This window comes from Bos grunniens, chromosome 3, assembly GCF_055505025.1.
Source record: "Bos grunniens cultivar Pamir isolate PY7600 chromosome 3, Bosgru_T2T1.0, whole genome shotgun sequence".
Lineage (NCBI taxonomy): Eukaryota > Metazoa > Chordata > Mammalia > Artiodactyla > Bovidae > Bos > Bos grunniens.
Genome location: NC_141167.1, coordinates 118,634,466 through 118,650,467, shown reverse-complemented (window position 1 = coordinate 118,650,467; position 16,002 = coordinate 118,634,466). Strand labels below are relative to the sequence as shown.

Genomic DNA, 16,002 nt, shown 5'->3' with positions numbered 1-16,002 from the left:
ATTTCAAACACTTAAAATAATGACCCAGATGATAATTGTACTAATTGAGGCAGGAGTTTATTGATAGAAGCATCACCCTCTCCTTATAATTAAAAAAATAAATTCCTGGCTAGATTTTACATGATTGCCCAGGAGAGGAATTTGGTACATGAAGTCTACGGAGAAGAACTAATTTCCAAAGTGGTTGTTTCTTTTGGGGGCTGGGGCAAAGGTGTAGCTTGATGGTGGTGTGTGGTGGGGATGCTTTCTTCAGTTGGGGCTGTGTGTGTTGTGTTTCCTTTTAATGGGAGATGATCGCTGAGTGGCCTACCAAGGCTCATTGAGTGGAGTGTTTTTATTGATGTTCCACCTATTCTTTCTTTCTTTTAAAAAATCTTCTCAGTGCTTTTATTTTTTATTTAAAACTTTTTATTGGAGTAAAGTTGATTTACAATTTTGTGTTAGTTTCTGCTATGCTGCACAGTGAATTAGTTATAGTGTATCCACCGTTTTTAGATTCTTTCCCCCTATATGTCGTGACAGTGTACTGAGTAGAGTTCCCTGTGCCATATAGTAGGTCCTTATTAGTTATCTGTTTTACATATAGTAGTGTGTATATGTCAATCTCAGTTTCCCAAGCTGCCATCAGATCCAGCGATTCCACTCCTGGGTATATATCCAGAGAAAACCATAATTCGAAAGCCATGCCGCCCAGTGTTCACGGCAGCACTGTTTACCATAGCCAGTTCACGGAAGCAACTTAGTGTCCATCGACAAGGGAACAGATAAAGAAGAAGTGGCACACATGTATAGCAGAATGTTACTCAGTCATAAAAAAGAACGAAATGCCACTTGCAGCAACATGAATGGATCCAAAGACTGACATACTGAGGGACGTCCACCTCTTCTTCAGTGACTTTCTCTTTCTGAGACTCCTTTTCCTCAGGGAACCAGTGTCTCCAGGTTGCCCTACTGAATTTCAACCCCTCATGTAGATGAACTTTCTCTAGACAGTAGCCTCTGGCCCAGGCTGACCCGTTTGGCCATATGATTCAAGTGCTGTCTCTTAGAAAAGCCTTAGACAAATAAAACAGTTTATTGATCAACACCAACAGCTGTGTCTCTCTTTGGAATATTACCATTTTAACAAAGTTTTATGAGTGGTTAACCTCAAAGAATAGTCTTTTGGCTTGAGCTAGTTGTGTGTTTTTTGGTCCTGAAGTCTAACTATCCACAGGCTAGTTTCAGCATTGCCAGGTTCGATCAGATCCCTAAAATGTTTTCTTTGTTTTGAGACTGAGTAAATAAGCGTTAAATAGAGGATGCCCGAATGAGACAAAGGAGTTGAGAGTGTAGTCTTTCCAAGACTACCTGATCTCAGAAACTTAAAAATTCTTTTTTCAAGGAACATCTTGTTAAACTACTTTTTCAGGGATCCTGCGAGAGATTCTGGACAAGGCTGTTTGCCCTAGGTAGAACTGTTTAAAGTCTCTGAGGCTTTATTTTTCTCATCTATATATTCAGAAAGGTGGACAAGGTAATTTCCATATTCCCTTAGGACTTCCGAACTCCTTCATAATGGAAAGGTTCCAGGCACCACTCAGTGAACCAGTAGGGAAGAATTTCGGGGCTAAGATAAAAGACTTCCTATTCCTTCTAATCACACCATGTAGTCCGACCTGTCAAGAGGCTGCAAAGACAGAATTTGCTCTTCCCAGTGAGCTACTCGAGCAGCTTCAGCTGCAGCTAAGTTGTCCTTTGTATGAATAGCTATTTTATGAGACCTTCTCTGCCCCCTAGGTGGCCGGCGTGGCCATCCTTCTGGTAGCACAGGTGGAATATCAGGTGGCCACACTGAGAAGCCCTGGTATCAGTGCAGTCTCTCTCACTGCAGCTGGTCTTGGTCAGGCTCCTATTTTTAGCTGTATCTGTTACAGACACTGACTTCTCAGCTTAACGACTGTGTTCAGGTACCCATGCGTCTCCAAACAGCTCTCTCAAGATTCAAAAGGCCCCTGGAATTATAAAAGGAAAGAACAGGGTGACATAGAGAAACGTGGACTCAACCGAGGCACTTGGATTTCTCTCACTGTGAAGCAGTATGACTTTGTGACTTCCAGGACCTTGATCTCCTTTCTGTGAAATAAGATAGGATGGTTTCTTAAGGGCCCTTCCAAATGTGAAATTCTATAAAGACCAAGCCTGTGCAGGGAGAGGACAGATGCTTAAAAGTTCTAAGACCCACACACTAGGGACAGAGGTTCAAGCAACCACCCAGTGCTCAGCACGGTGTGAGAAAGTCTGTCCAGGAAATACTCCATCTGGAGGCATGGGTACAAGTGCAGAACTTTGACATAAATTAATTTACTCAGGAGAAAAATAGCAGAAAATAATACATATGTCATTAAGGTAAAAATGCTCATGTGTTCAATTTTGTACTTGCATGGGATTAGGATCTAGGGGCACACAAGTTAGTATTTTGCCCTGCTTCCTGGGCAGGAAATTTAGTGAGCTGAGGTCTAAAGGATGTCAAAATTCCAACGACATTTCTGTAGGACCTGCTATGGTATTCAATTCACTCCAGACTTAGGACATCATCTGAGCCCTTCTCAGCAAGGTCATCTCAGTGGGTATGAGGCTTGGGGCAAGTCCTATGGAAAGCAGATAAAAATTAATGAGTCAGACTGGAAGAAAAAAAAAAAAACTCCTAAGATAAGCTGGGAAGCCTGGGTCAAATATGTACATTTATCTATCTATCTACCTACCTACCTATCTACAATGAGCCTTGGGTCTGTTTTTAGTATCAGCTGGTATGAACTATTTTTGTCTTTTCCCTTCAGGCTGCCTGAGTTCCCACTCAGGAGATTGGACCCTTACAGAGTCCAGGCCAGAGAAAATCACTCCAGTTGCTGTGTTCCCCAGGGATGCCTTTGTTTTTAGGCTTTCTCCACATTACACGCTTCTGCAGCATTCATTATCTAGAGGAATCCAAGGGGAAGCCTCAGAATTGCATACTGTTTTGGAGGGATAGGATCACATTTTCAGCTTGTAACAAATCTATACACTGTTGCCCAAGGCTAGTCTTCTGTGAGAGTCATTACGCCTGAAACTCACATTGTGATTTGCCTGAGCCCATTGATATGGGAGGAAAATATGGGATCTTTTTGTAGATTTCAGCATGGGAGAGACAACTGTATGCAGTACAGTGTGAGTTCTGAGATGAGAAGACTTCATTGAATGACTTTATACAAATACCTTAGTTTCTAGGGATATTAGTTTCCTTTTTGATAAAATAGGGATGACAAATATTGCTTTTCTGGGGTTCTTAGAAAGATTGCATGTGATTTAATATAACACAGTATCTACCATTCACTATCCCCTTGTGTCAGAAGATATTAAGAATAGGTGGCAAGAATACATAGAAGAACTATATAAAAAAGATCTTCACGACCCAGATAATCACGATGGTGTGATCACTCACCTAGAGCCAGACATCCTGGAATGTGAAGTCAAATGGGCCTTAGAAAGCATCACTACGAACAAAGCTAGTGGAGGTGATGGAATTCCAGTTGAGCTATTTCAAGTCCTGAAAGATGATGCTGTGAAAGTGCTGCACTCAATATGCCAGCACATTTGGAAAACTCAGCAGTGGCCACAGGACTGGAAAAGGTCCATTTTCATTCCAATCCCAAAGAAAGGCAATGCCAAAGAATGCTCAAACTACTGCACAATTGCACTCATCTCACATGCTAGTAAAGTAATGCTCAAAATTCTCCAAGCCAGGCTTCAGCAATACGTGAACTGTGAACTTCCTGATGTTCAAGCTGGATTTAGAAAAGGCAGAGCAACCAGAGATCAAATTGCCAACATCCGCTGGATCATGGAAAAAGCAAGAGAGTTCCAGAAAAACATCTATTTCTGCTTTATTGACTATGCTAAAGCCTTTGACTGTGTGGATCACAATAAACTGTGGAAAATTCTGAAAGAGATGGGAATATCAGACCACCTGACCTGCCTCTTGAGAAACCTGTATGCAGGTCAGGAAGCAACAGTTAGAACTGGACATGGAACAACAGACTGGTTCCAAATAGGAAAAGGAGTATGTCAAGGCTGTATATTGTCACTCTGCTTATTTAACTTATATGCAGAGTACATCATGAGAAATGCTGGGCTGGAAGAAGCACAAGCTGGAATCAAGATTGCTGGGAGAAATATCAATAACCTCAGATATGCAGATGACACCACCCTTATGGCAGAAAGTGAAGAGGAACTAAAGAACCTCTTGATGAAAGTGGAAGAGGAGAATGAAAAAGTTGGCTTAAAGCTCAACATTCAGACAACAAAGATCATGGTATCTGGTCCCATCACTTCATGGAAAATAGATGAGGAAACAGTGGAAACAGTGTCAGACTTTGTTTTTTGGGGCTCCAAAATCACTGCAGATGGTGATTGCAGCCATGAAATTAAAAGATGCTTACTCCTTGAAAGGAAAGTTATGACCAACCTAGATAGCATATTGAAAAGCAGAGACATTACTTTGCCAACAAAGGTCCGTCTAGCCAAGGCTATGGTTTTTTCAGTAGTCATGTATGGATGTGAGAGTTGGACTGTGAAGAAAGCTGAGCACCAAAGAATTGATGCTTTTGAACTGTGGTGTTGGAGAAGACTCTTGAGAGTCTCTTGGACTGCAAGGAGATCCAACCAGTCCATTCTAAAGGAGATCAGTCCTGGGTGTTCTTTGGAAGGAATGATGCTAAAGCTGAAACTCCAATACTTTGGCCACCTCATGTGAAGAGTTGACTCAATGGAAAAGATTCTGATGCTGGGGGGGATTGGGGGCAGGAGGAGAAGGAGACGACAGAAGGTGAGATGGCTGGATGGCATCACTGACTCGATGGACGAGAGTTTGAGTGAACTCCGGGAGTTGGTGATGGACAGGGAGGCCTTGTGTGTTGCAAATCATGGGGTTGCAAAGAGTTGGCCATGACTGAGCAACTGAACTGAACTGAACTGATCCCCTTGTATCAAGCACGTGATCCTCCCAGCAACCCAGTGAATCACATAGCATGACCTGTATCTTACAGATGAAGACAAAGAAGCTCTCTCTTTCTCTGCTCAGTCGTGCCCGAGTCTTTGCGACCCCATGGACAGTAGCCTGCACCAAACTCCTCCTTCCATGGGGTTTTCTAGGTAAGAGTACTGGAGTGGGTTGCCATTTCCTTCTCCAGAAAGAAGCTCTAGGAGGTGCCATTTGTCTAAGGTCACAGAGGTGGTGAGTGATGGAGGTGGAATTTGTTTCAGAAAGTTTTACTTCTGAGTGCAAGCCCTTAATTACTAAACTTACAGTTACATCATGAACAAATGCCTCAAAATATTCATGATTGTTTTTACTGACACCATAGAATCAATCGTCACCTCCTAGCACCAAATGGTATCTTGACTTCAGACAATATCAAAACCACTATTGCCATAGGATTTATATATGCTTTGGGGTTTCTTGTCTTTCAGAAGGCTATGACTTTTCACTTTAAATTCTTATAAGAAAGATTGAGATTGTTCGTATACATTTTTTTTCTCAGGCAAATAAGCTAAAAGGGGAAAAAAACTTGCCTAGGCTTACTCAAAAAATGAGTGACAAAGCCTGAAGCAGCTGACTCATTAAATCCTGAGGTGAATTGAATTCCCCATATAGCTATTCTCATAAGAAGGAATTCCTTTGAATATAATGTGGAACATGCTACAAACCACTGGGCAATGAATACTTATCAAAGCCCCTGATAGTACAAAACCATTCTAGTTGAAATCTATCTCTTCATAATCAAGTGTGGCTAACCCTACCTCCTTGCCTGCTCTTTTAGGATTTTATACTGAAATTCTAATGGACTTTCCTGGTGGCTCAGAAGTAAAGAATCCACCTGCCAATGTAGGAGACTTGGGTTTGATCCCTGGGTTGGGAAGATCCCGTGGAGAAGGAAATAGCAACTCACTTCAGTATTCTTGCCTGGGAAATCTCATGGACAGAAGAACCTGGCAGGCTACATTCCATGGGGTTGCAGAAGAGTCAGACACAGCTTAGTGACTCGACAACAAAAACAACACTGAAATTCGAATACAGTGAAAGCCTTTGGTGGCTTCTTAATCTACACTTCCCATAGGCTCATGGGAAGTCAGGAGGACTGAAGGAAACGGAGTCCTATTTCTTTTTCAGCATTCCTTGTGGACAGATTTTCAAGAAAATATGTAATATGGGAGGTAAACACTTTGAGCACAACTGCTACTGACTTTTCTACCTGACGTTGTGTAGGGTGGTCAAACTGGTATTTGGCCTGGAAATTGAAAAGCATGGCACTCAACCTGAGTGAGGCTGGCGAGAATGTCTCTAAGTCTCAAAGCTTTCCTAGTGTTTTTCAAAGGCTATAAGTTCTTGTCAGAGCTAAGTGGAATGTCATGAGTATCTCATCGTGCTGTTTCTGCAAGGGCAGATGATAAAGGGGAGGGGGAGAAGCAGGGAGCTCATAGGAAGAAAGCCGAGGGTAAATGTGAGCCTTGCAAGGAGCATTAATACTTCCTTTTGGAGCTCACAGACCCACTCCCATGGGCAGGGTCCTCCTAGCACTTCACTTCCTGGACAGACTGAAAAAATGACCTTTAAGGCCTGGCCATAGTCCCGGTGATACCAATTCATAGGAAGTAAATAGCTGGGCAGCAGGTTAACTTTGTGATAAATGCTTTTGCCTCCATTGCCAGGCCTGAGCTCTTTTCCATGAGAGCTTTTGTTGATGCCAAAAGCTTGGCCTCTGTGCACTGGTGTCAAAGTGAACCTCAGAGAGAGAGTGTTGGGTGAAGTAGCAAAGAAGAGCTTTATTGCTTTGCCAGTCAAAGGGGCACACGGTGGGCTCCTGCCCTAAAAGCTGTGTGTCCCAACCCGGGAGGATGTGGTGAGGAGTTTTATAGTCATAGGTCAAGGGCAGGTTTTCTGATAAGATTAGGATGTGTGCAGGGCCTGTCCTCCTTTTAATCTGGCCTCAGGAGGTCTTCTCTGGCATGAAGAATGCTGACGTCTTTCATTTATTGGGGGGTTTTAGTTCTATAAAGAGCTCAGAAGACACTGTTATGGGTGTCCCTTGAGGGGGAACCAGGACCCTGCCCCAAGGCTGTACTGTTTCTTCGCTACGTCTCTCTTGTCTTTGCAGCCCCTCCCTTTCCTTATTGGCAACTGTTTGAATCTGCCCTTTGGAGTCAGGGAAGGTCATGGAGCCTGAAGTCCGTCCCCTACGAACAGGGAATGGGGGACACAGAAAGGCTTCTATGAGCAGGAGCCCCACAGGATCCTGCTCAGCTTCACCAAAAGAGCAGATGCAGGCAAGGCATTGCCCTCCCTTTTGTGGTGGGGATTAATCTAAGTTTCAGGAGCAGAGTCTCTAGTCTGTCATTGGGCTTAAATAGCCTCTGCTTCATGACCTTGCTATCTTCCTTCCTGGAGAGCTTGCTTCACATGTTTCTTCCCACCTGTAGAGGATGAAAGGTCAGGAAAATGCCTGTGAGAAGATCCTAGTCCATACATCCTGCTGTGTCATCAGGCCACTAGCCTTCACCTCTGTTTTCCCAGCTTATAGCTGCCACACTCCTGTGCAGAAACAGTCCACGCTGGGTTCCTTCTGAGATAGATTCTTTTGCTGTTGCCCTAGTAACAGAATTATTAAACCATGTTCTAGCCTCGAGAGTATTTATGCTGGTGAGGTAATGTCTGTCGCATCCAGGCTTTCTTTTCATTTCCACTCCCACCCCCTCACTTCAGGCCCCATGTACCTCACACATAATGTACTCTTCTCCTCCCTGGCCTCAGTGCCCTGCCCACCCTTTGCACTGGGGCTGCTTCTGGCTCAGCAACACCCTTTCTCAGGCTCAGAGACTCAGCATTGGTCAATGTCTCCATCAGCTGGCATTTAAAGATTCCCATGCCTCCATTCCTAAAACCCACAGCACTACCTGGGCCTCAGCAGAGCACACTGTGGCTGTAGGGCAGTGTCAAGAAATAGATCCAAGAGGAACTAAACAAGGAGAATCCATGGGGCTTATCTAGGGACTGGCTGGGTGGGAGGCAATACAGTTCAGTTCAGTCCCTCAGTCCTGTCTGACTCTTTGCAACCCCATGGACGCAGCATGCCAGGCCTCCCTGTCCATCACCAGCTCCCGGAGTTTACCCAAATTCATGTCCACTGAGTCGATGATGCCATCCAGCCATCTCAACATCAGAATCTTTTCAAATGAGTCAGCTCTTCGCATCAGGTGGCCAAAATAGAGTTTCAGCTTCAACATCAGTCCTTCCAATGAACACTCAGGACTGAGCTCCTTTAGGATGGACTGGTCGGATCTCCTTGCAGTCCAAGGGACTAGCAAGAATCTTCTCCAACACCCCAGTTCAAAAGCATCAATTCTTTGGTGCTCAGCTTTCTTTCTAGTCCAACTCTCACATCCATACATGACCACTGGAAAAACCATAGCCTTGACTAGACGGACCTTTGTTGGCAAAGTAATGTCTCTGCTTTTCAATATGCTATCTAGGTTGGTCATAACTTTCCTTCCAAGGAGTAAGCGTCTTTTAATTTCATGGCTGCAATCACAATCTTCAGTAATTTTTGAGCCCAGAAAAATAAAATCAGCCACTGATTCCCCATCTATTTTACATGAAGTGATGGGACCAGATACCATGATCTTAGTTTTCTGAATATTGAACTTTAAGCCAACTTTTTCACTCTCCTCTTTTACTTTCATCAAGAGGCTCTTTAATTGCTCTTTGCTTTCTGCTATAAGGGTGGTGTCATCTGCATATCTGAGGTTATTGATACTTCTCCCAGCAATCTTGATTTCAGCTTATGCTTCATACAGCCCAGCAATTCTCATGATGTACTCTGCATATAAGTTAAATAAGCAGGGTGACAATATACAGCCTTGACATACTCCTTTTCCTATTTGGAACCAGTCTGTTGTTCCATGTCCAGTTCTAACTGTTGCTTCCTGACCTGCATACAGGTTTCTCAAGAGGCAGGTCAGGTGGTCTGATATTCCCATGTCTTTCAGGATTTTCCACAGTTTATTGTGATCTATACAGTCAAAGGCTTTGGCATAGTCAGTAAAGCAGAAATAGATGTTTTTCTGGAACTCTCTTGCTTTTTCCATGATCCAGCGGATGTTGGCAATTTGATCTCTGGTTCCTCTGCCTTTTCTAAATCTAGCTTGAACATCTGGAAGTTCACAGTTCACATATTGATGAAGCCTGGCTTGGAGAATTTTGAGCATTACTTTACTAGCATGTGAGATGAGTGCAATTGTGCAGTAGTTTGAGCATTCTTTGGCATTGCCTTTCTTTGGGATTGGAATGAAAATGGACCTTTTCCAGTCCTGTGGCCACTGCTGAGTTTTCCAAATGTGCTGGCATATTGAGTGCAGCACTTTCACAGCATCATCTTTCAGGATTTGAAATAGCTCAACTGGAATTCCATCACCTCCACTAGCTTTGTTCATAGTGATGCTTCCTAAGGCCCTCTTGACTTCACATTCCAGGATGTCTGGCTCTAGGTGAGTGATCACACCATCGTGATTATCTGGGTCGTGAAGATTTTTTGTATAGTTCTTCTGTGTATTCTTGCCACCTTTTCTTAATATCTTGTGCTTCTGTTAGGTCCATACAATTTCTGTCCTTTATCGAGCCTATCTTTGCATGAAATGTTCCCTTGGCATCTCTAATTTTCTTGAAGAGATCTCGAGTCTTTCCCATTCTACTGTTTTCTTCTATTTCTTTGCACTGATCACTGAGGAAGGCTTTCTTATCTCTCCTTGCTATTCTTTGGAACTCTGCATTCAAATGGGTATATCCTTCCTTTTCTCCTTTGCTTTTTGCTTCTATTATTTTTACAGCTATTTGTAAGGCCTCCTCAGACAGGCATTTTGCTTTTTTTACATTTCCTTTTCTTGGGGATGGTCTTGATTTCTGTCTCCTGTACAATGTCATGAACCTCTGTCCATAGTTCATCAGGCACTCTATCAGATCTAGTCCCTTAAATCTATTTCTCACTTCCATTGTGTAGTCATAAAGGATTTGATTTAGGTCATACCTGAATGGTCTAGTTGTTTTCCCTAATTTCTTCAGTTTAAGTCTGAATTTGGCAATAAGGAGTTCGTGATTTGAGCCACAGTCAGCTTCCAATCTTGTTTTTGCTGACTGTATAGAGCTTCTCCAACTTCGACCGCAAAGAATATAAACAATCTGATTTCAATGTTGGCCATCTGGTAATGTTCATGTGTAGAGTCTTCTCTTGTGTTGTTGGAAGAAGGTGTTTTCTATGACCAGTGCATTCTCTTGGCAAAACTCTATTAGCCTTTGCCCTGCTTCATTCTGTATTCAGGGCCAAATTTGCCTGTTACTCCAGGTGTTTCTTGACTTCCTACTTTTGCATTCCAGTCCCCTATAATGAAAAAGACATCTTTTTTGGGTGTTAGTTCTAAAAGGTCTTGTAGGTCTTCATAGAACCGTTCAACTTCAGCTTCTTCAGCGTTACTGGTTGGAGCATAGACTTGGATTACCGTGATATTGAATGGTTTTCCTTGGAAATGAACAGAGGTCATTCTGTCGTTTTTGAGATTGCATCCAAGTACTGCATTTCAGACTCTTTTGTTGACTGTGATGACTACTCCATTTCTTCTAAGGGATTCCTGCCTGCAGTAGTAGATACAATGGTCATCTGAGTTAAATTCACCCATTCCAGTCCATTTTAGTTCACTGATTCCTAGAATGTCGACGTTCACTCTTGCCATCTCCTGTTTGAACACTTCCAATTTGCCTTGATTAATGGACCTAACGTTCCAGGTTCCTATGCAATATTGCTCTTTACAGTGTTGGATCTTGCTTCAATCACCAGTCACGTCCACAACTGGGTGTTGTTTTTGCTTTGACTCATTCCCTTCCTTCTTTCTGGAGTTATTTCTCCACTGATCTCCAATGGCAAACCTGGGGAGTTAGTCTTTTAGTGTCCTATCTTTTTGCCTTTTCATATTGTTCATGGGGTTCTCAAGGCAAGAATATTGAGGTGGTTTGCCATTCCCTTCTCCAGTGGACCACATTCTGTCAGACCTCTCCACCATGACCCGTCCGTCTTGGGTGGCCCAACAGGGTATGGCTTAGTTTCATTGAGTTAGACAAGGCTGTGGTCTGTTTGATCAGATTAGTTAGTTTTCTGTGATTGTGGTTTCAGTCTGTCTGCCCTCTGATGCCCTCTCTCAGTGCCTACTGTCTTGCTGGGGTTTCTCTTACCTTGGACGTTGGGTATCTCCTCACGGCTGCTACTGACCTTGGACATGGGGTAGCTCCTCTCGGCCGCTTGCCACTCCAGCACCACGCAGCCACTGCTCACCGCTCCAGAGATTAAGGGAGGGGAATTTTAGTAGTCTTTTCAGATAGTTGTGGACATTCATTTTGCATACAACAGAAGGAATGGAATGCCCACAACCAGCACAAAGCAGACAGATTCAGGTCCTCGAGCTGCCTCGGAGAAGTATGGGTGAATCTTTACTAAGCAAGGTCGTTTTAAGGCTTGCACAGGTCCCCGGGAGCACATGGCCTGAACAGTAAGATGTTTGCCTGAGATGTTTTTCCCAGAACCTGGAATCTGCTGTATCTGGTTCCAGCAATACAGTGCAATGTTTAAGCATATGGGTTTTGAAATTAGTCTAATGGAGCTAGCTGAATGACCATGGACAAGTTTGTTAACCTGTCTCAATTTCCCCAAATGCAAAATGGACATAATGATAGTACCTTCCTCAAAAGGGATTCTCTGCTTAGTTAAAGATTTTTCTATGGCACTTAGCATCACAGAAATATGAACATATTCACTGAACATAGAAATTCATTGAACATGCTAGCTGTGTTGATGAAGATGGTGGAGAAAGGGGAAAGTTATGAGAAATGGAATTCAGAATGGCTCCTGATTTTGGTGAATCCAGGTGCAGAAGGAACTGGTTTGTGAAAACAACCAATGATTTCATTTTTGGGCTTGTTGAATTTGAAGTGGCCTAACTCATTTCACTTTCACTTTTCACTTTCATGCATTGGAGAAGGAAATGGCAAGCCACTCCAGTGTTCTTGCCTGGAGAATCCCAGGGATGGTGGAGCCCGGTGGGCTGCCGTCTATGGGGTCGCACAGAGTCGGACATGACTGAAGCGACTTAGCAGCAGCAGCAGCAGCAACTCACTTTTACTGATTCTCACTGAGTGCCAGGAACTATATGAAGCACAGGAAATGCATTATTTCATGTAATTCTCACAAGTCCTTGAGATAAGTACTGTTAACACATGGCAAGATTAAGTAACCTACTTGCAGTTATTAGGCAGTAGAGCTGGGATTTGAACCTAGCTCATTATGTTTCCAGAGGCTGCTACATAGTTTACCACTATACCCACTGACTCCTAAACCTCTTTGCTGCAGCTAAGAAGTCAATCCATTTCAATTTATCTGCATATCTGTTTGCCTGTCTATCTGTCTGTCTGTCTATCACCTATCTCATCTATACAAGCTTTTAGTGTGAAGTTGGTCTTTGGGGAACATAATGGTTTGTGTGGCTTCTTGCTTAGACAGTGCTCTTCCCCCTCATCTGGGGTCCTTGTGTGCAAATTTGGCCCCTAGCCTGGGAGCTTCTTTTGTGACTTGTGTTCTCCTGACATTGTGCTCAGACTTAGTGGCTCAGTGTGCAGCTTTCACTTTGGTCTTTTGCCTTGTTTCTGCCACCCCTGCCTTCCACTCCCAAGCTGGGATCCTTCATCTTGAAGTGCATTGGCATCTCTGAGCCTCAGCTTCCCTCCTCTGAATGCTTAAGCCATTACGGAATTGCAGTAGGCATCAAAAGAGATAGACAGCTGTCCCTCTTAGCATTCCCAGTGCCTGGGCCAGGGCTGGGCAGGTGCCACGTGTGCTCTGATTCCTGAATGAATTGACAACAATCCAGTTGCACATCCTGCTATACATGATGCAATGCTCAGTTGCGTCCTCCTTTTTGCAATCCCATGAACTAGAGCCCACCAGGTTTCTCTGTCCATGGACTTTTCCAGGCAAGAATACTGGAATGGGTTGTCATTTCCTCCTCCAGGGGATCTTTCCCCTATCTCCCATGTCTCCTGGATTGGCAGGCAGGCTCTTTACCACAGAGCCACCTGGGGTGCAGGGTCCACTCCTTTTGCTAGACTCCACTGAGATTTCTTCCTCTTCTACCTGTCTGCTGTCCTGGATGATTACCACAATTTATTTTGCTTTGGGATGACTCCTTTAAACTTTTGGATTCAGCCAAATCACAGTGGTGGATGGGATTATAACACGTGTTGGGTGTATGCCCCTGTATGTGGTGGGGGAGAAGGGGTGAGTGGGAGCAGGTGTGGAGAGACCGGCAGGTAGAGGTTGGATCATATTTCCTTCACAGATTTTCTTTCTAGTGGGGAAAGAGGCTCTAAGATCCCAAAGGACATGAATTTACCTGTAGCAAATGCAATCCAGGTGCTATGGTTAAAGCCTAAAGACCAATGTGATGATGATAGGAGGCAGGGTCTTTGGAAGGCGATTAGGTAATGTGGGTGGAGCGCTCATGAATGGAATTAATACCTTATAAAAGAGGGCCCTTCCACCATGTATGCATGTAAGAAGCTTGAAGCCTGGAAGAGGGCCCTTGTTCAAATATTCTAGCATATTGATCTTGGCCTTCCAGCCTTTAGAACGTGAGCAATAAATCCCTATTGTAAGACACTCGGTCTGTAGCAATTTTTTTTATAGCGACGTGAACAGATTAAGACACCAGGGTACAATGAATTGGTTTTTAAGGAGAGTTCTCTGTTCTTTTAATAATAATGTTTCAATGTGGCAACTTTTAAATATTTTCCCCTCTATTGTTTCCAGGTACTTTCACTTTTAGTAACCTGCATATGAATTTCAATGCTATTTAATTAAATCCTAAACCTATAGAAATGGATATTTAATACTCAGAGTAAACCCTTGGTTTGTTCCCTCTGAAGATAAACAGATGAGATATCTTCCTGACCTAGGAGTTCTGAGATAATTAAGATTAGTTGCCATAGAGAGAGAGAGAGAGAGACAAAAACACATTAAAATGTATCATACTTTTTGTGTTTAGGAAATTCATTTAATTAAATATTCAGGACCATCAAATCTACTCAGACCCAGATACCTATTAATCTGTTGGCCACAAAACCTCCAGGGTGATCTTTCTTTGTCAGGACACTGTTCTAATTGCTCTGCTCCTCTGCTCAGAAACTTTTAATGGCTCACCATTGTCCTGTGGAGAGATGACGGTCAATCTTCCTAACACGTGTGAGTCCAGACCTTTTAGGATCTGAGCCAACCTCCTTCCCAAACTCATTTGTTACCGATAGACCCTTAGGTGCTTGCTGGCAATTGCTGACACAGTGTTCCCTGGTCTCTTTACATTATTAACTCTTTGGATTCTTTTTCTTGTATGCTCTTGGCTTTGCAAGTTCCTGTTCACTCTTCAAAACCCAGTTCAAATTTCCTCCTTCTACCTTACATGCTAGATGTCTTTGGATTCCTCCAGATGGAATTACCCTAGAGTTCCTTGAATTTTGCACTTTATGATAATTCTCATCATAATGCACCATAATTATGCATTTCTCCACTAGACTGTGAGCTCCTTGGGACCCAGGGACCTATTCATTATGTAAATGTTTGTATATTCTTGTAATGCCCAACACTTGTTGAAGGAACTTAAGTTCATTACACTGCACTGCCAGTTAATAGCATTATGGTGTCATAAAGATTTTTTAAAATCTTTTTTAAATATAAATTTATTTTAATTGGAGGCTAATTACTTTACAATATTGTATTGGTTTTGCCATACATCAACATGAATCCTCCACGGATGTACACGTGTTCCCACTCCTGAACCCCCCTCCCGCCTCCCTCCCCATACCATCCCTCTGGGTCATCCCAGTGCACCAGCCCCAAGCATCCTGTATCATGCATCGAACCTGGATTGGCGATTCATTTCACATGATAATATACATGTTTCAATGCCATTCTCTCAAATCATCCCACCCTCGCCCTCTCCCACAGAATCCAAAAGACTGTAGTATACATGTGTGTCTCTTTTGCTGTCTTGCATACAGGGTTATCGTTACTATCTTTCTAAATTCCATATATATGCGTTAGTATACTATATTGGTGTTTTTCTTTCTGGCTTACTTCACTTTGTATAGTAGGCTCCAGTTTCATCCACCTCATTAGAACTGATTCAAATGCATTCTTTTTAATGGCTGAGTAATACTCCATTGCGTATATGTACCACAGCTTTCTTATCCATTCATCTGCTGATGGACATCTAGGTTGCTTCCATGTCCTGGCTATTATAAACAGTGCTGTGATGGGGTACATGTGTCTCTTTCAATTCTGGTTTCCTTGGTGTGTATGCCCAGCAGTGGGATTGCTTGGTCGTATGGCAGTTCTATTTCCAGTTTTTTAAGGAATCTCCACACTCTTTTCCATAGTGGCTGTACTAGTTTGCATTCCCACCAACAGTGTAAGAGGGTTCCCTTTTCTCCACACCCTCTCCAGCATTTATTGCTTGTAGACTTTTGGATAGCAGCCCCATTTTGACTGGCATGAAATGGTACCTCATTGTGGTTTTGATTTGCATTTCTCTGATAATGAGTGATGTGGAGCATCTTTTCATGTGTTTGTTAGCCATCTGTATGTATTCTTTGGAGAAATGTCTGTTTAGTTCTTTGGCCCACTTTTTGATTGGGTCATTTATTTTTCTGAAATTGAGCTGCACGAGTTGCTTATATATTTTTGAGATTAATTCTTTGTCAGTTGCTTCATTTGCTATTATTTTCTCCCATTCTGAAGGCTGTCTTTTCACCTTGCTTATAGTTTCCTTTGTTGTGCAGAAGCTTTTAATTTTAATTAGGTCCCATTTGTTTATTTTTGCTTTTATTTCCAACATTCTGGG

The 16,002-nt window shown here is 42.9% G+C and overlaps 1 long non-coding RNA gene across 2 annotated transcripts in view; it reads left to right on the top strand.

Moving 5' to 3' along the window:
• LOC147377078 (uncharacterized) overlaps positions 1 to 16,002 on the top strand; it is a 116,332-nt gene that overhangs the window by 80,838 nt on the left and 19,492 nt on the right. The gene's annotated exons all lie outside the window — the stretch shown is intronic.